General features: G+C 42.9%; 1 long non-coding RNA gene across 1 annotated transcript in view; it reads right to left on the reverse strand.

The window, feature by feature from the left end:
* LOC139041488 (uncharacterized) overlaps positions 1-9327 on the reverse strand; it is a 30091-nt gene extending 20764 nt beyond the window's left edge. The window contains exons 1-2 of the long non-coding RNA XR_011496717.1: positions 7332-9327; positions 5251-5409 (exon numbers count right to left, since the gene is read on the reverse strand). This is a non-coding gene — a long non-coding RNA (uncharacterized lncRNA). The remainder of the gene's footprint in view (positions 1-5250; positions 5410-7331) is intronic.
* Between the last annotated feature and the right edge of the window lie 10756 nt (positions 9328-20083).

A 20083-nucleotide genomic window follows, 5' to 3' on the forward strand; every position in this document is an offset into this window, starting at 1 on the left:
TCCTTCCCTGCATCCAAGGGAAACTTGGGGTGCAGCATTTTAGCCATCCAGGCAGCAGCCAAGGACAGAGGTTTGTTCCATATAACCAGTGAGTTCCATTAGGAGCCACCCGATAAATGCCTGGCCTTCAAGACCAGTCTGTTCCAAATCAATCACTTTCTTTAAGTGTGATAGTATTTTGAAAGCTTCAATGGAACAATTATAAAATGGGTATACAGTTTAAGCATGACAAAAGTTTAAATGCAGAGACACAAGGTTGGGAATACAGACGTGGTCCGGAGTCTTGGGACACCTGTCTACACAGATGCCATCTTCTCCTCATCCTGGTGTAGTCCTTTCCAACAGGCCGCAAAGAGTCTTTCATTTGATTCCTCTTTTCATAAATAAATTCTCCAGGTTATAGTCCATGATCCTTAAGGTCTGGGAGCTCTGTGAAAAGAATCAGCTACCAACCTTTCATTTAAGCATCTCAATGGGACCCTGATAACAACGTAATATCTTCCTTAAGCAAAGTTGGTTCTTATATTTCCTCATCTAATTTCATAGGCCATCCAGTCATTATCTCGAAAGGAGACAGTCAATGCTTTACCAAACGGTGTAGATCCAAGATTGAAGAGCTTTTGGCCGTGAGAGAGCTTAAGTGCTTCTGAAAGCTTTGCCAATTAAGTTTTGATGGTGCTGTTAGTTCTTCCCACCAATCCTGAGGATCAGGGATGGTAACTGCAGTGGAAATGCTGCACTATTGGCCAAATATTACAAACAGATTTAATTATTTGTCTGGTGAAATGAGTTCCCAGTCACTGTGTAACTCAGTAGGAATTCCTCAAACAAGAATTAACCTTTTCAATAATAATTTACCTAAAGCCATCACTCTTCTGAAGGAAAGGCCTCAACCCAACATGAGAACACACAGATCATTCCAAGATATTTATCTTTGAGATGGTGGCATTCCGACAAAGTCCAATTGTCATACCTCAAAAGGTCCCTTAGGAAGGGGCAAGTGGTCTTGTGATTCATGAAATAGCTTCGCTAGATTATATTTTGGGCATGTAGCATGAGTATAGGCTTTATGAGCTGCTGTGGGAGAATGTTTCCAAAAGTATTGCTTTCCCCCTTTGTTGCCACCTTTATTTCTTCTCTTCCACGGTGATTTCTTGAGTCTGTAGAAGGAAACCTTTTGCTGGGTCAGCAGAGTTAATAGAAAGTAGCAGGCATTCTTGAGGCTGGACAGCATATCCAGCTTGATAACATCCTTGTTTATCATTTAAGTAAGACCCATCTGTAAACCAATTAAATAATAGTATGCAGTCGTGGTGTTCTCCTCTTGTGATGTTGGAAGCAAGGTAGCAAGGTTAAAATAGTGAATAATCTTTACCTACACAATATAACCTAGGAAGGTTTATCGTCATTTACTTGACAATGCTTCCCATGCAATTTAGCACCAAACAAGCCTAATTAGCATCCCTCCTTTATAGGAAGAGAGAACAAATTTCTCTGAGAAATCTCAGGGGGCCTCTGAAAATCCTCAGAGAAATTCTCTTCCTTCTTCCAGGTCAAAAGAAAGCCTTTATTCAGGATTTGAGTATTTTGGTCGGGGGCAGTTTGTCAAAAATATCAAAAGGTTTTAAAACACTTGGCCAAATAGGAAACAACACTCATTCTATTCAATCAAAGTGACAACAAAACAGTCAAGGGCAAATAGTTAAAACAGTCAAAAAATCTTAACAGAGGGACATCAGTCTTTCTGAACATAGGAAGTTATTCTAACAAAACAGATTTTCTGCCTTTTAGGTAGACTTATTAAAGAAAAGCCTTTTATAACCTCTTTATCAAGAGCAGACCAAAAGTTCAAGAAAGTTATCCTTTTGAGAGAGAAAACCAAATTTTATTTTTTTGCATCAGCTCATTTTTTTTTAACATTAAAACTCATTTATTAATTGGATTTACTTTAGTTTTAGTCAACTTGACCAGGCATAAAACTTTCAGAATTTCTCCTTCACAAACCTTCTACAACTTTTTTACATTCATAATTTGTCCCATGCTTGCTTTCTTCCCTTCTAGTACTTTAGGACAAATTTATCTTTCTTAACCCAGCAAACAAAACTACTTCCACTCTTTACACCTTCTTTACTGAAACCGTACATTTTAATTTCCTTGTATACAGAGCTGTTTTCCTTATTAATTTTTAGTAGGTTTAATTATATATATTAATTAGAATTTTTAACACTTAAAGACCCTAGTGAAAACTAAAAACTAAGTAATTATGAACTGTCTTTTACATTAGCATACTGTGGCTTGGCAAATTTATAAACACTTTTTGTAATTTCTAGAAACATGCTACTTCATGGTACAATCTTAATAAAATACAAGACATGTTTACTAATAGACCTAAACACCTTTGAGTTTCTTTGTAATAAGAAGCCAAAAGTAGACAAATCTAGTCATGTCTAATAATAATGTTACACTATTTCATCTTATTTGGAAAATGACCCAGATATTCAGTGAGTTTTTTTATCATACAATTTTACCTAGCAACACTTCAAAGTTTCAAGTTACCAGAAAGATTTTGGAAGTTATTTTAAATATACATGTCATAAGACAATTATTTTAAAAAGTTTACCCAACACTTTTATCTTTTTCACACTTATTTAGTTTACTCATTCCCAATAATTATTTAGATTGCCTATAAAGCTTCAAGAGACATTAGACAAAATTAGCCATCATTTTAAGTTATTATTTTTGCTAACCAGTTTTGTAACAGAGATAACATCAGCTTATTTGACCAATCAACCCAGACATGTTTGCATCATATCCAAATACTGACAATTCTGAGCACATGCTTATTTCAATCAAACCAACAATCTTAAATAAGTTTTCAGGTACCAAGATTAATTTTATATCATGTTAACTTAAAGATACTTGGGTTAATTTCTTTTCCCTTTGGAAATAATTTAGGTAAGTGCTTACTTCAAGCCAATTAAACAGAGCTCTTAATTTTTGGCCATACCATCTGGAGGTAAAAATATCACACACATATAACACATATATAGACACATACACAGAGACTGCACAGCTATTGTTTTAAAATTACTGCCATGAATCAGGTACAAGGCTCCCTAGTTATGAATCCAAATTTTTGTTTTAAGACTTTTTACTAACGTTTGTGGAGAAGACACTAAAGATGCTAGATTTTGGGTGAGGCTGCTCTTATGGTGACTTTTCTGGCCTTTTTCCCTTTTTTTTGCTTCTTTTTTAGAAATTGTCGATAAGCTAGATAACATTCCCAGAGAGGCGAGGCCATAATCCTTTTTAAGATAAAGGAACTGGGTGGATCTGAACGGCCTCTGGAGCTGCTTTCCCAGTCTCAGGGGGATTTGTAAGTTGAGAACACGTGTCCAGCACCATTAGCCTAATTTGCTCTCCCCCCGCCCCCCTGCCCCCGACCAACAGATGATTAGTTTAATATAATTTAGGGAAGAGGGCCTGGAAAGAAAATTCCTATCAGACTCTGAATGTCAGCTTCCAGTTTGGCCACGTTTCTGATGCTAAGTTACTTAAATCCTTTCAAATACCTTGTCGGTTTCAGCCAGGACAAACTAACTACCTGGCAGTATTGAACAGTTCCAGGAATCATCAGCGTAGCAGTTTCCCAGAAAATCTCTCAGAGTCTCATCAGCTTGTAGATTATGGGAGTGTCTGTAAAGTCATGCCCTAATATATTCCTTTAATTACTATTTATAATTTAATTTTCTGTTAGCTTTTTGCAACAAAACTTTCCATAAGATTATTTCAGAATGTTGAAGTTTTTGCTTTTTAAGTGCACTTTTTAAATGATCTTATCTAATCAGAACGTTCCTTCTAATGGCCAGTGTAACCCCTGAGGCTGACAGCAGCTTGGTAGGACCACTGGCCACGAATGGAGTGCACCCCACATTTCTCTCTGACTATCTCTGACCACAAAATGGGGTGCAGTGCACTTTGACCATATTTCAGGACCTCTAATAACCTGACGATTACTAAGCCAAGCCCTCAGGACATGGAACAAGCTTGGTAAAATATTTTTTTGTGGTTCTTTGTAAATATTTACGGCTCCCAGAATCTTTAGTTTTTGAGCAATTGTGCTGGAAGTTGGCGAGCTCGACTTTTTAAAAGTTTCTTTGTTACCTTGCTCTTAAAAAGGCGACCCACAGTGGCCACTGTAATTTCAAATTATCCGTGTTATCTTGCCAGCCATTAACAGCTATCCTTATTTTGTTGAGCACTTGCAAGTCACAGCAGGTAGCCTGCTGGAGTTCAGAGGTGAGGCTGCCAATTTGGGAACTAGTTGACATTTAGAAGGTAGATTTCTCACTTTTCTTTTAGTTTTGTTTTGCCATAAAGTCTGAACAATTCCTAGGGACAGTGTGGTGGGTCAGAAATGTGCTGCTTGTGAGTGTTACTCCCTAGAGAAAGGTTGTAAATATTCTCTTACGTGCCTTGGTTTCTCCCGCCAGCAGCCGTGGGGGCTCGGAGCTCAGGTGACGAACTCTCTTATGAGCTTCCCTGGACAAGCCTTCAATTAGTTAACGTTAATGATACTGGAGTTCCCTATGCGCCCGCTGCACAGCGTGAGGATTGATCCTCCAACACTCCTGATGAGGTCTTCAGGCACCTGAGAACGCCTTTCAGCCAGGAGGAGCAACGTCCCTTTTCTTCAGAGCTAAACACACCAGTCTCTCATTTCTCTATCAAGCAGTGTGTTCAGACTTTATGTAAACACAATTCTTGGGCCGGCCCGGTGGCTGAACTTAACTACTCAGTTAAGTTGTTGCACTACGCTTTGGCAGCCCAGGGGTTCACCAGTTCGGATCCTGGGCGTGGACAGGGCCCCGCTCATCAGGTCATGTTGAGGCGGCGGCCCACATGCCACAACCAGAAGAATCTACAAGTAGAACATAGAACTACGCACCGGAGGGTTTTGGGGAGAAGAAGAGAAACAACAAGAACAACAACAAAACCCACAATTCTCTCCGATTTAAAGCCAAATTTAACAGGTCGGCCTTCCCCATTCACTCTAAAGTTCCCTTCAGGCTCCCCGGGCCTAGGAAATTCCCTCTGGGGTCCTGGGTCCTAGGAATTCCCCCTAGGTTCCTCTTACCTAGGGTATGGACTGGTACCCTTAAGACACCTATTCTAAGGTTGGAAACAGCTCATATAAACTCTTGGACCATCAACTTAAAATAAAGAGGTCCCGGTTTCAGGAGAACTCACCAGGGTCACCTGAAGAATGCAGTGATCCGAGGGGCTCAATGGGCCCCTATTGGTACCGAATGCCGGTTCAGTGTAGATTCCAGGTGGTCTCCTCGGGTTTCTCTGAAATCCTACCTCAACTACGCCAAGAAATGTCGATGAAAATAATCCATAACCAACCTATAAATCAAAATCAGGCTGAGTTTATTACGAGCCAGAGTGAGGATTATAACCTGGGAAAGTCTTAGTAGACTTTCCGGAGAAGTGTGGGTTTCAGTACAGTCTTATATCGTTTTAGAACAAAGGACATACATTAAACCACGCAGGATGCATTTTCAAAGAGGTATTCAGTTGCAAATTAGCAGGACAACAGGACCAGGATGCCAGGAAAGGGACTAATCTGGGTGTTACCAAAGGGTGTTGTTACCAATAGGACATAGGAGGGGAAGTCTGCCTTCTTCACCTCAAGAGAGAGTCCTGACTCAAATGGACAAGCAGATGTACAATATATGCTTAACGGGCCATAAGTCACGCTTTCTAGTTCAAGGCGAATCAGTTTTGAACTTGAATAGTTACCCCATATAACTCAATATGTGAAAATCTCTTGTCGCCAGTAAGTGTAGAGAAAAATCACAATACAACTAACATCTCCTGAGCCACTGTTGTGTCCCAGACACTGTGTAAGTGCATGAGAAACATCACACATCTAGTGTTCCCCTCGTAGATGACACCACGATATTGTATTGTATTAAACGTTATACTTATTACTAGATTAGATAGAGTGGATTATTGTTGTGAGCATCGGTGTTACATGACTATTGATATTATTAGTTCCATTTTACAGAAAGTAAATAACACTCAGGCTGTATATTCGAAGGCGACTCCTTTTCATAAGCCCAGTCGTCTCAGCAGATCCTACAGTGCTTCTCGAGGAGGTGCAGAATAAGAATTCATATGATGGGTTGGGTTTCGGAACTTCCCTCCTCTTGCCCGGCTCCATATAGAGGATTAATAATCGCCAGGGCCAAGCCTCTTGCCTCACACTGTTTTATAACTCACTGTAGCCAAAATACTACTGTTTAGACCACAGGCTAGAATTTCCTAAAACCAGTTTCAAAGTTATATTTTCCAAGAGCATCCAAAGTTCGGGTTCACCATAAAGTAGTGAAATCCCTTTATTCAACAAACACACATTAAGCCCTTTTTGTACATATCGCATGGCGTTAACTTCTGGGGCTACGGGTTTCACTAAGTCAGGATTCTGATCGTTGGCATGTGGTAGCTTATCCTGAATAATAGTTGCCTTTGCAACTTTAGGATCAAAGACCAAAATGTACCATCTAAGTCTTTTCTACTGTGTCTGGAATTAAAGATAGAGATTGACTTAGTCTTTGATAATTTTGTATTTGTTTAGAGTCTTTCTGCTAAGAAACTCCAGATGCTTTACAGATTTAACACGCTTATCTTGAAAAGCACTCCCTTTGTGTCAAAACTAAACTAAACAATATTCTTTTTTTTTTGGCTCTACTTTTCTGGCTTTCTTTCTGTAAGCTTTTTGAGGAAAGGGGCCAGGTCTTATCTATTTTTGCATCACCAGGGCCTGACATGGCTCCAGGATCTCATAAGCACCCTATAAAAGTTTCTGCAATGGATTAAAAACTATATCCTTAGAAGACACTTAAAACAGTGCTTTTAAGTGTGAAAAACTAGAAATGTTTTGCAGGATTGTTCTATATGAATTTTATCAATAAAAGCATTTTAGTTTAAGTCTTATAAACTAATCTGCACTTTCTTGAATCCCCACCCCAATATCTTTTCCTCCAGACATAATTTGGAATCAGTGATACATTCCAATTCATAAAACAAATCTCGAGTGTTACGTCCTCTGTGGCCCATTCACCAGCTTTCCAGCAGTAACCTGAAGTGGTCAGCAGGCAGCAAGCAGGAAATCTTTCCTGGCATGCTTCCAAGCCCTCGTCATCTTTTAGGAGCCTTAACACTGTTAAGTCACATAGACTTAGGCCCGACCCCATGAATGAAAATCCCACAATACCAGAAGCCACTACATGCAGGTCCACAATGTACAAAGAGGCTGTACTTACAAGTCTGTTTTCATCTCAGTATCTGCAATTTGGAGAGCATTTTCGTAAGTTCCCAAATTAACCCACCAAATCCTGAAGCATAATGTTAAGAGGTACATTCAAAGTCATGGCTCCTTGGGTGCAGGAAACGGGGGAGCGGGCAGGGGTCAGCAGAGAGGGACGCGGACCCCTGGTGCCTGCACAGGGCAGTGTGGCAAAGGCTCCAGTCCCTCCAGGTCCAATGCGGCACCACACAGGGCGCAGACATTCACTTTTCTTCCGTGTCACTAGACCTTTGCTGACTCAAAGGCAAGACAGAGGAAGAGAGCTGGTTTCCCAGTTTCCAGGCCTACAGCTTTCCTTGGACTTCCCTGCAAACTTTTTTTTGTAAAGTTAGGCCAGAGAGTCAGTATTCTAAGAGGCTTTTCAGGCAGTCCAGTCTCGGTCACGGTGTCCAGCTCTGCTGTCACAGCGTGAAAGCAGCCACAGATGACACACAAGCAAATGAGCAGGGCTGTGTTACAGTGAAACTGCATTAACGGCTACTGAAATTTGAGTTTTACATAATTTTCACGTGTCACAAGTATTATTCTTTTTTTGATTTTTTTCCAACCATTTAAAAGCATAGAAATATTCTTAGTCGTGCTGCACAAAAACAGATAGGAGGCTGGTTTTGGCCCACGGGCTGCAGTCTGTCAACCTGCTTTAAAACAGCCCACGTTTAACTCCCAATTTGCCAAAACCTCCCTCTGCCTTCCGTTCCATCTCCCTCGCTGGGAGTGCTTGGACCCCCGCTTTCCTCCAAGTCCCCTTACAGCACCCCTGCATGACTGCCCTGCACCTGAGGACCCCACGCTCTGTCCCTAACCTTCTCTTCCTGCCTCCCCACTTCCTGAGCACAGCTCTCCAGCGAGCTCTTAAAAATGAAACGTGATTCACTAAGCAGAGCTGTTGCCAGAAGTATCTTTTGAAAATACAAATCTGGATCCGTTGCCTCAGTTCCAACATTTCTGTATCTTCCCTTAGACTAAAAGGAGCCATTTCCACTTTCAGACTTAGCTCATGAGGTCCTCTGCAGCCTGGCGTCACCCGCCCATCAGACCTGGTCCCCGGTCAGCTCCGTGATCCACCCCCCTGCCCCGCACCCTCCGCTCTGAGGGGGAACTTCACCCTCGAAGTCACAGTCACAGCGAAGCCTTTGCGGGGACCTGGAGAGACCACTTTGGAAAGCATAGTTTCAGGCTATAGCAAAATGAAGTGAATGACTCTGGGCAGAAAAAACAAATAGATGCCATTTGAGAGGAGAGGCACACCATCAGCCCAGGGGAGTTGCCCCCGTCTGTCCTTGGGGCCAGGTCCCCAGGGTTCCCACGTCTCACAGCTCTTGTTTCTGGACCGCAGGCTCACCCTCACGTCCAGGGTGCCCGTGGCCACCGGGAATGAGGCGTCAGGTCCGAGGAGCGACGCAGCAGCCACGGAGCCGGAGTCTGCGGGGACCTGCGCGAAGGTGCGGACCGAGGGTGGCTCCCGCTGGATTGCTGCTCCAGCACGTGTGGGGAGCAGCGGTTGGAGGGGGAGCACCGGCTCTGACCTGGGTCACTGAGAGTGAATCGCATCGAGGGCAAAGCAGTTAGAGAGAGAAACGAGCAGCTTTTAGTCCAAAATAAATGCAGTGATTCAATGCAGGCCCCGTCCGTCAGGAGGATAAAATTTTTAAAATTCTGATTCCTCCTTGGAAACTTTGCAACCCTTTGGACCCATTCAATCTGGTTTTCAAGGAAAAAATAAAAGCAAAACTAAAAACAACAAAAGGAAACTTCATTGGCTGTTTTAATGATTATTCACCTGTGAGTAAAAACCCGTTAATTTCTGTGGGTTTCCTGGTTAGCAAAGGAGTTTCGCTTTGCTTACTTTTTGATTTTGACAGAAACCCTTGAAATTAAGAAGTAGAGATGTGATTATCTCTGGATCATAGCAACTTTCCAAAATTGGTTTTATTTCAATTTACTAAACAGGACGTTGTGGACTCATTTCATCTGCCCGTTGGCTGCATATGAACAGAGGAAGGAGACCAAGAGTTTTAAGATGCTGCAGAGAAAAAAAATACTAAATGTGGGTGGTCGCCAGTGAACTAGAGATAAGTGACTCATTCCTGCCAGTGTGGGGCGTCCTTGTTTGAGGAAAGGGTGGGGTCCACGGTACAGGGAGAAGCGCTAAGTTTAGAAAGACTCCAGCGGAATTCCCATTTCCTGGGGCCCCTGGAGATGTCAGCATGGACTTATTCATTAGTCAGGGGAGCTTGATGTCTGAGCCAAGGAAGCTTCCGTAGGAAGGGAGAGCAGGACAGGAGCCGGGGGTAAAAAGCAGGCCAGAGAAAAACCGGGAAAAGCTGCTGACAAGGGTTTCCCACTGAATCCTGTTCCTACCTGAGGGCAAAACACGGGATGCCAGAACCTCTGGGCCCTTGGAAACGTGGAAATGAAACCTTTCTTCTCTCCTGTCTTTTTTAATGGAAATGAATACTACTAAGCTAATAATTCTTTTTGAAAACTCTTTCTTGTGATATGAGGTGCATTTAAAAAACCTGGAGTTGGGGAGAATCCTGAAACAAATTTTGATTAGTTCATCTTCAAAATGTGGGTTTAACTTTAGATTCAGCCTGGGATCTCCTTTGAGTTGACTTCTCAAAAACAAAATCCATTTTGTGTCCTGTCGGGTTAGAAACTGTGTGAACACAAACTCTTTTCAAAAGATCCAGAGCCTGAATGAAATCAGAGCCGTCCTGGGACCCAGGGCATCTTCTGTACGATTTGAACAGCTTTTTTGAGGCAGACCTGCCACCTGGCTGAAATAAACTCCCACAGCAGGTGCTGCAGGATCTTTCTGGTTAAGTGCCTAAAATTCAGTTAAGTATTCCACGCTGATTTTTTTTTTAAACAAATATTAGTGGAGAAGCCAGACTCCAGCAGTGGCCGCCGTGGCCCACTTTTGAGTTCCTGGCAACTAAGTTTGTGTGATAAGCATCTACAGCCCAAGTTACAAATTCAAAGGTTTTCTTCAAGAAGGGCGAAAACAGCCGCAGGGTTTATCTGCTATCAGTGGCCAGCGGCTGTCTTCAGGGCCTGGTGGAGTCACTGCAGAGGAGAGAAAGGCAGGTATTTAGATAAAGAAGACTTTATCAGAACTGGAGTCCTGCCCTTGGGCATTCAACCCAGCTTTTAAAAATACAAAAAGAACCAGTTTGGTGGGCCTTTCTCAGGATTGCTGCGTGGTCTGTTGAGAGCACCGCGTGCGATAATGACACGTATCCTGACATTCGTGGGGCACGATCACAAGAAAACTCCAAAACTAGTTCACTAAGACAAGGAAATTTCATTTGATCAAAGTCCTCTTTGAATAAATCCTTATATTTGGTTTTTATTTATTTTTATGGTGGTTGCTTCTCCTGTAATCTAACTTTACATAGGGTTGTGAAAAGTGACGCTCTCATTTTGAGTCACAGTATTTTAAAAAAGTAAATATACAAAGAGTATTATAAAAAAACTATGGGTCCCCTATACCTAAAAATATAGATGATTTGATACATTTCCTGGCTCTTTCTTTTCCTTAACAATGTGTTGATATCATTTTTACATGATAATATTACATGATAATTGTGTCAGCTTTATTTTGACTTATATAACATTACTTCGTGTATCTAAATGGTCTTCATAGTTTATATTTAAAGTTACCTTGTAATCTAGAAAAATAATATAGCTTGTTAGAATGTTTCTGATTGCAGGTTCAGTTTTTACAAAAATTGATGCGTGGAAGTAATGGCAAGGATCATTCTGTATGTGTCGTATTATGAAGGTGTCTGTATAACCTGACACCTTTACAGAAAAGATGATTTACTCTGTGAAGAAGGAACTCAGAAGCGCGAGATACGGTGCGATTATGCTATCGTTCTGATTAATTTTCTTGACTTCCTTGCTAATTAACTCAGAGTGTAGGTTTTAAGAGTACTCAAAGAAAACATAGGAAAACATAGGAAGGTATAGGTCATCACAGATCTTTAGTGTGTTAACGATTATCATAGGCCACTGGAGACAAATTATAAAGGGCCTCCACCTCATCTTTTTCAAGAAATCGTGTTTGGCAGGCTGCTCCGACCCTACACCTGCTGCCAGCGTTCCTTCTCGATGACCAACTACTTGCTCTACATTAGTGTTGGCTCACTCTGTGTTTAAGTCAGGTGGCTGGCATCTTCTTCTTCGTCTTTTTTTTTTTTGAGGAAGATTAGCCCTGAACTAACATCTGCTGCCAATCCTCCTCTTTCTGCTGAGGAAGACTGGACCTGAGCTAACATCCGTGCCCATCTTCCTCTACTTTATATGTGAGATGTCCGCCACAGCATGGCTTGCCAAGCAGTGTGTAGGTCCACACCCAGGATCTGAACCCGCGAACCCTGGGCCGATGAAGCGAACGTGCGAACTTAACCACTGCACCACCTGGCCAGCTTCCTTGGCATCTTCTAACTAACACCATGAGGGTCGTACATATTCACCAGGTTGAAAGGATTGTCTCATATATACACTAATTATTTACATTTGTTGTATGGGAGGAAGGAGTATAGAGACATTCCAGGGCAGATAACAGAGTGAGATTTCTGAAGCCTTCATCTTTAACTGACCCCTGACCCTGCAGGAGGAATGTTTCCTCCAGGGGTTGAGGTGTGCTCCTTCCTGGGCATAGAGCATAACAAGTAGTTAAATGGCAAGTTCTATGGGCAACGTCCTGTTCTAGGCACTCTGCCTGCATTAATTATTGAATTCTTCCAACAGCACGGAGGTGCGTGTCCTACTAATAGCGCCATTTTACAGAGAGGGTAAGTAACTCGCTCAGGGTTCCTGCCGGTAACAGGGGGCCAGGACTCCCCCGGGCAGTCTGATCCGTGTTCCCACCACAGCGCTCTTCCCCGTGTGTCCCCACCTCATAGGCCAGAGCAGGAGATGGCAACGCTCAACTCGGCACGCTGTCTTCTCACATTAAGTCAGGAAGGGGGGTTAACGAGAGATTAACATTCATCACCTCGAAATGGAAAAGCAGACAAAAACCTGGGGAGAGAAATTAGTCCCCAGTGGTCACTCACTCAAAAGAGCCAGTCTTCGTGCTCTCTCTTGAGATTACAGCTTACACGGGCGCTGCATGGGGTCTCCTTAGATGATCTTTAAACCTCTGAAATCATGTCTTCTTGATGGGAATGTTATGTTTACCTTGTACGTTCTTGGAAACGTGCCTGCTTGCTTATGGTACCATGTAGTTATGCAATTCCTTCAACCATTCTCGGCCTTTTGAGAAGGGGGATCATTTGTCTTAAGGCCACTTCAAAAGAGCCATCTGTCAAATCTCTGGATATGACAGAATACGGATCAGTTGTCTCCAGCAGAGGAGGGCTGAGGGGGAGACGGGGATCTGAAGCTAGAGGCCCCCGTGGGGCTGAGACAGCGGAGGAAGCTCTGTCGGACCAGGAGATTGCAGGAGCTAGGAGCACGCCACACTGTGAAGTGAAAAGAGCATGAGGTTCAGGGCCAGGCCCCTCCGAATTCTGGATTTCTTAAAGGCTGTGCAGATTAAATAAGAAAATAGATATAAATGTGCTCTGTGAACTATAAATGGTTGAATACATTTGAGCTAATTAAAGAAGAGGATGGACAAGCAGGCTGAGTCTGAATTCCTCACGTGACATAATAGTGGTGTCCTAGCTGGTGGTCAAGTGCCACGATGGTCTTAAATCTCAAGGACATCTCAAGGAGAGCAGTTATCAGAACTCTGGGCTCTGGACTGGGGTTTAGGCAGAAAGCTCCAGTTTTAAATGTATTAAGACGCTGGGCAAAACTTTGGTTATTTAAGTAGAGAGAAAGGTCAGCGCCCAGATACTGGGTCATAATACCTGAGAGAGCAGCAAAGACTCCTTGAGTCTGCATCCCAATGTTTGGGGTGAAGCGCCTTCCATCCTTTTGACTAGCAGGTGGAGTTGAGTCTGCAGCTAGGGCTCTGACAGGGGCTACAGGGCTGCCGAGCCTGGGAACCGGACACTGGTCTCCCAAACTGAAGGACCACACATGGTGCTTGGACTACAGAAATGGAGACAGCTTCAAGGGGGTAGAAAACGAGGACTCGAAGGCAATTTTGTGGTTTTCAGCCAGAGCGGCTGGGGCCATGGATATCTCATTTACAAAGGTTGCAAGGTGGGGGCCGAAGGTGAGAAAGAAGGGAGATGGGAGAAGAGGAATATTCTGGAAAGGCAGGACTGCGGTTGGGTGGTCATGAGATGCTAGTGATACTGGAGGCCTAGAGCTCAGGAGGAAAGTTAGGACCAGAGGTGTGAGTTTGAGAAACTGTTCATAGAATGGCTGCCTCCGGGCCCAGGGAAAGTGCTCAGTTTCCTGGGTCTGCCCTAACAAAATACCACAAATTGACTAAAGCAACAAAAATGTATTGTCTCACAGTTGTGGAGGCTAGACGTCTGAAATCAAGGCATCAGCAGGGCTGGTTCCTTGTGAGAGCTGTAAGGAAGACTGCTATTTTCTTCTCTCTGAGCTTCTGGAAGCCTCGGGTGTTCTTTGGCTTGTAGACGGCGTTCTCTCTGTGTATTCACATCGTCTTCCCTCTGTGCACACCTGTGTCTGTGTCCAAACTTCTCCCTTTCACGAGGACACAGTCATATCGTAATAGGACCCACCCAAATGACCTCATCTTGACTTGATCATCTGCAAAGAGCCTATTCCACATAAGGTCACGTTTGCAGGTACTGGGGGTTAGGACTTCAACATCTTTGGGTGGACACATTCAAGCCCTAACATACAGGATGAAATGCTTCCTGAAGGGAGTAGAATAAGCAAAGAGCGAGGCTGAAGCAAGGCCTTTGAAGTTGCGAGCATGAAGAAAGGCGAAGAAGACAGAAGATGGAGATGGATCCATCTCGTGGAAGTAGGAGGAGAACCAGGGAAAGCACAGTAGCCGAGGGCAGTGTTTCACAGAGAAAGAGTTGTGATTGTAAATGACAGAGGAAATGCAGGGGAATGAGGAAAGATAACTGGATTGGGAATCAGAGGCCACTGTGTCCACTATACGGGGTGTTTATGGCATAAGGTTTCCGGGACAAACTCATGGGCTCCGTTTTGGTCCATTTGGGCTGCTATAACAAAGTACCATAGACTGAACAACAGAAACTATCTCTCAGGTTCTGGAGGCTGGACATCTGAGACCAGCGTGCCAGCGGGTGAGGCCCTCTCTGGCTTACAGACTGCCCCCTTCTCGTTGTGTCCCCAGCTGGAGGAGAGCAGAGGGGACGTAAGCTCTCTCTTGACTCTTATAAGGGCATTAATCCATTCATGAGGGCTCCACTCTCATGATCTCTTCTAATCCTAACACCATCACATGGGACCGTAGAGTTTCAACCTATGATTTTTGGGGGACACAAACATGCAGTTTATAACGGGCTCAAATCTAACCTCAGTCATTACTACGGGAGGATGGTATGTTCCTTAAAGCTTCTTTGTCTCAGTTTCCTTATCTGTAACATGGAGGTGATGATAATAGTTCCTACCTCACTGAGTTGTTAGGAGGATTAAATAAGTTCTGCCTAAAAGAGGGTCATGTAACCTCTGTGCACCAAAGGAGACTAGAGTGAAAAGGCAACCCACAGAAGGAGAGAAAAGGTTTGCAAATCATGTATTTGATAAGGGATTGAGATATAGAGAGCATAAAGAATTCCTATAGCTCAGCAACAACAAAAGAAACACTCCAATTAAAGAATGGGCGAAGGGGTTGAAAAGACATTTCTTCAGAGGCCTAAGAATGGCCAATAAGTCCAAGAAAAGGTGCTCAAATCACTAAATCAACCATAATAAGGCACCTCTGCACACCCAACAGGGTGACTATTATATAAAAAACATAAAAACAAAAAGTAACAAGTGTTGGTGAAGATGTAGAGAAATTGGAATCCTTGTGCATTGCAGGTGGGAATGTAAAATGGGCAGCTGCTGTAAAAACAGTATGGAGAGTCTTCAAAAAATTAAAAATGGAATTACCATATGATCCAGCAATTCCACTTCTGGGTATATACCCAAGAGAAGAGAAAGCAAGGACTCACACAGGTATTTGTACATCTGTGTTCATAGCAGCATTGTTTACAATAACCAAAAAGTGGAAGTAACCCAAGTGTCCATCAACAGATAAACGAACAAACAAACTGTGGTATATACACAGAATGGATTATTATTCAGCCTTACAAAGGAGGGAAATTCTGACATATGCTACAACGTGGATAAATCTTGAAAACATTAAGCTAATTGAAACAAGCCAGACACAAAAGGACAAAGACTGTACGATTCCATTTATATAAGATACCTAGCGTTGTAAAATTTATTGAGTCCGAAAGTAGGTTAGCAGTTGCCAGGGGCTGGGACCGGGGGCGGGGTTGAAGGGGAAAGCCATGGGTGGGGAGCTAGTGTTTAACGGGGACAGAGTTTCAGTTGGGAAGGTGAAAACATTCTAGAGATGGGTGGTGGTGATGGTTGCACAGCAAGGTGAATGTACTTCATGCCACAGAACTGTACACTTAAAATGGTGAAATGATACATTTTCTGTTATGTATATTTTACAATAAAAAATACTCTGAACTAAAAAAGAAGCAGTGTCATGTGTGTGTTACTATCATGTCACATAAGGTAGATCACAGAGGGTTAAGGGAGCTCATGGGAGACAGGAAATGGAGGCAGTGGGTGAAGTCCACTCTCAGCAGTGCTTTGGGGAGAATACGGGTCACTGTGTGCAAAGACAGGCAGGGCAGGGGATTGTGTTCCTCCAGGAGCACAAAGGACAGGGCTGGTTTGCAGATGGAAGGCAGGGGGCTTCAGAAGGAGAAATCGAGACCACGAAAGACACGATGGGTAGATGCAGACAGATTCCAAAGACTGGACAGAGGGAGAACCCTAGAGAGGGGCGGACCTGGCACAGGGAGGGGCGGAGTGGGGATGGAGAGAATGCTAGACTTCTAGAGTCTGTCACCACTTAGAGGATCCGAAAGACTGTTTCTGAAACTTCCTACTCTTGTCCTTTTATTTCATGGAGCGCAAATATTAAATATGCCATTAAAAAGGAATCATTTAACCCATTTGTCTTTTCCTGAACGAGGGAAGACACAGACCAGTCCACAGTAAGGCCACCTCGTGCTAGGGGGCGTGTTCTTTTTCCCATCGGTGATGCTCACGTCTTGACAGCAATACAGTCGGGTCAGGACTTCCGACTTAGCAGACCTGTCTGCGGGTTTATTTCGAGTTCAGCGGGAGCTGCCCGAGTATAGGCTTTGGGGATAATCAGAGTAGGTTTACCGGTTAATCACACCTAACCGAGTAGCATCGAAGGCTGTTAAATTCCAAGATCACATATATTCCAAGTAATATGGAAATTAACGTTTAGATTTGGAAACATTCCTGGTCAAAAACAGAAAAGTGAAAGAGTTACCCCTATAACTGCCTTCAAAGGTGAGCCTTTGAGGGGTTATTCTGAAAGTAAACCGTAGGAGTTCAACAGCCAAGTGGGGAAAAGAAATGAAAGCTCTAGGGCTTTAATTATTTGTGTACTCTCGTAATTTTGCTAAAATGTCTCTTAATTGGACAGTTAATTAAGATATTTTCGGCTGCTTAGTCAACTCAAGCAAAGTAAGTGCGGTCCTGCCTTTCCAGTAATTTCACAGTCTTACGCTACTGAACTGTTCCGTTGAGGGTAAATCCTCAAATTAGTTTTCAGAACACTTCACAGTTGCTGGAATATGGTAAAACAGGGTGACGCTTTCCATTTTTAGGTACCAGACCATTATGTATTCAAACGTTGATAACAGGGGAAGCACAGTTTATTTGTGAATGAACATTTAAAAAAAAAACGCTTTACATTGATGTGTTTTAAAAAATTAGTTTCTCCAAAATTTATCATTTTGTGTTTCTTTCATTTAGTAGGAATAAGAGATTCTTTACTCTCCCTTTGCCTTCCGAGGATTAAGATCCTGGATGATTGTGTCATATTTTAAGTCCTAGCTGGGTAGGAATGGAAATTTGGATTTTCAGATGAGATCAGTAATTACATTTATATTTTCTTTATATAATATTACAGTAGGTTGAATAACAGAGTCCAAAGATAGCACGTCCTAACCTCTGGAACTTTTCCGTTTACTTGCAAAAGTGGTGTTTGCATACGTAATTACAGGTATGTTAAGAATTTTGAAATGGGGAGTTTATCCTGGGGTATCTGTGGGCCCGAAAAGCCATCACATGTATCTTTTTTTTTTTAAAGATTTTATTTTTTCCTTTTTCTCCCCAAAGCCCCCCGGTACATAGTTGTGTATTCTTCGTTGTGGGTTCTTCTAGTTGTGGCATGTGGGACGCTGCCTCAGCATGGTCTGATGAGCAGTGCCATGTCCGTGCCCAGGATTCGAACTAACGAAACACTGGGCCGCCTGCTGCGGAGTGCGCGAACTCAACCACTCGGCCACGGGGCCAGCCCCCCATCACATGTATCTTTATGGAAGAGATACAGAGGGAGCTCGACAAACACATCAGAAGACAGAGTCAGGGCCTGGGGCGAAGGGACCACAAGCCAAAGAATGCTTGCAGCCACGGGAAGCCGGACGAGGCAAGGACTTCCCGCAGAGCCACTGGGGGAATGCAGGCCTGTGACACCGCGATTTCTGCCAGGTGATGTTAGCTGTGGCCCTCCGGCCTCCAGGCTGAGAGAACACATCTGTGCTGTTTTACGTGGCCCGGGTGTGGCAGCTTGTTACAGCAGCCCAGCAATCTACAACAAATATAAACCTTTACACCGGCAAATTTTCACATAATCACTTTAATGTTGTAAGCAATTCTGACACTTTCACAAAAAGCCTGCAGAGGTACAGTCCTATGAGTTGAACTCCAGTTAATTCCATATTTAGACAGAAATAAAGAACTAGAGAAAGAATGCTGCTGACACGATGCGTCAATGTAAACGGCATTCAGTTGCATAAAAAATTTCATTTGTCTACTTAGTGTTTTTCTAAGGCTAAGAAGAAATTTCATAAATGTCAGAGAAATAAATACTGATTGAGTTTTTTAATCCTTCTTCCCATTCATTACTTTAAAAAATTATTTCCCAAATTATAAAAATAGCATAATCACTTTGAATAACCTTTGCAAAATAGAAAGGAACAAATTCACAGGAAATCCTCATACAGCCACTATCATCGCTTTGCTATGATCCCTCACGTTCACCTTCTTTTTGTAATGATAGTAATCTTTCAACACCTACACTTTCATATATTGATTTTTTTCACTTAGTAAATACGCGACTTTTACTGTTACTTAGTCTTCATAACTTTATTTTGAAAGATAGTTCAAGTTGCTATCGAGTGGATATACCATAACTCAAGTATCCACTTTCCACGAAATTCAGACAACTTTCTATTTTTTAAGGAACTACTGATGTCATCACTTAAAAACTGTTTTACTTGGCATTAAATAAATTGTGATCTATAGATTAGAGTTTCTCAGTCTCGGCAATCTGGCCATTTTGGGCTGGATAGTTCTTTGTTGTTGGTGGCTGTCTTGCACGTTGTAGAATGCTGAGCAGCATCTTTGGTCTCTACCCAACTTGATGCCAGTAGCTTCTCTCTCACACAGTTATGGCAACCAGAAATGTTTCTAGACATTGCCAAATGTCACCTGGCAGGCAAAATAGCCCTTTGTTGATAATCACTGCCACAGAAGCTAAGTCCAAGGCCAATCATTAGACAGTCCGATATTAAAACCCAAGTTCAGTGATTTTTATTTCATCTTCAATGGTCTTACTCCACCATTGCTATGGAAACTTTTGAACTCATGGTGGTAAGATGGCTGCTGCATCTCCAGGTATCACACATACGTTCCTGGCAGGAAGATAGGAGATTGGCAAATAATGAGAGGCAAGAACACTCCTCTTAATGAGGCTGTCTTTTTATTGAGAAGGGACACCTTCTCAGTGACTCTGCCTACATATTATTGACCAGAAGTGTGTCACATGGCCATCTCTAATCACGAAAGAAGCTAGGAGGGCAATGTTTAGCTTTGACAGCCTCTATAATAGAGTCAGGGGAAGCCTGGTTGTGAGTGGTTTTTGAATAGCCCGTCCACAACCTTTGCTAAATTTCCCATCATAGTTCAGCCACTTCCGTGTGGCAGATGAGATGGGCAGGAATTTGGAAGCTGCTAAAAATGTTTAGTCGTATAAATGTGAAATCTTACTGTGCTGTGATTTTTTTATCTGGAAATTTACTTCCTGAAACCCTTTCCATTTGATTGATTTGGTGATTTCTTTGTTGTCTTCTCTGAATCAGGAGAGTGCAGTCATGTACAAGCAGCGTCGCTGAAAAGACCCAATTAACAGCAGTGCTGTTACCAGTTGTGATAAACGTGCCTATCAATTCAAATCACAGAAGGCTCAGACTGGTTCCATTTCCCACCCAGCGATATTCACCAGGGACCCGAAGTGCTGGGTGCTAACCATATCTGCACCTGTCGAGGACGGGGACACACCACACACGCAATAAGGACACAGTCCAGGCAGCAGCCCATTCACTGGCTGAAAGAGAACTGCTGTTCCCTTATCTCCCAAGTCACTGAGGAGCGTTGCTTAGTTATGCAGTTTTCCATGTGCTCTTCAAAGAACCGTGCCCCTGCCCAAGGGCATCTTGAAGTCCTGGCCTCAGACTCCAAGGACCC

This window comes from Equus asinus, chromosome 21 (genome assembly GCF_041296235.1).
Source record: "Equus asinus isolate D_3611 breed Donkey chromosome 21, EquAss-T2T_v2, whole genome shotgun sequence".
Classification (NCBI taxonomy): Eukaryota; Metazoa; Chordata; class Mammalia; order Perissodactyla; family Equidae; genus Equus; species Equus asinus.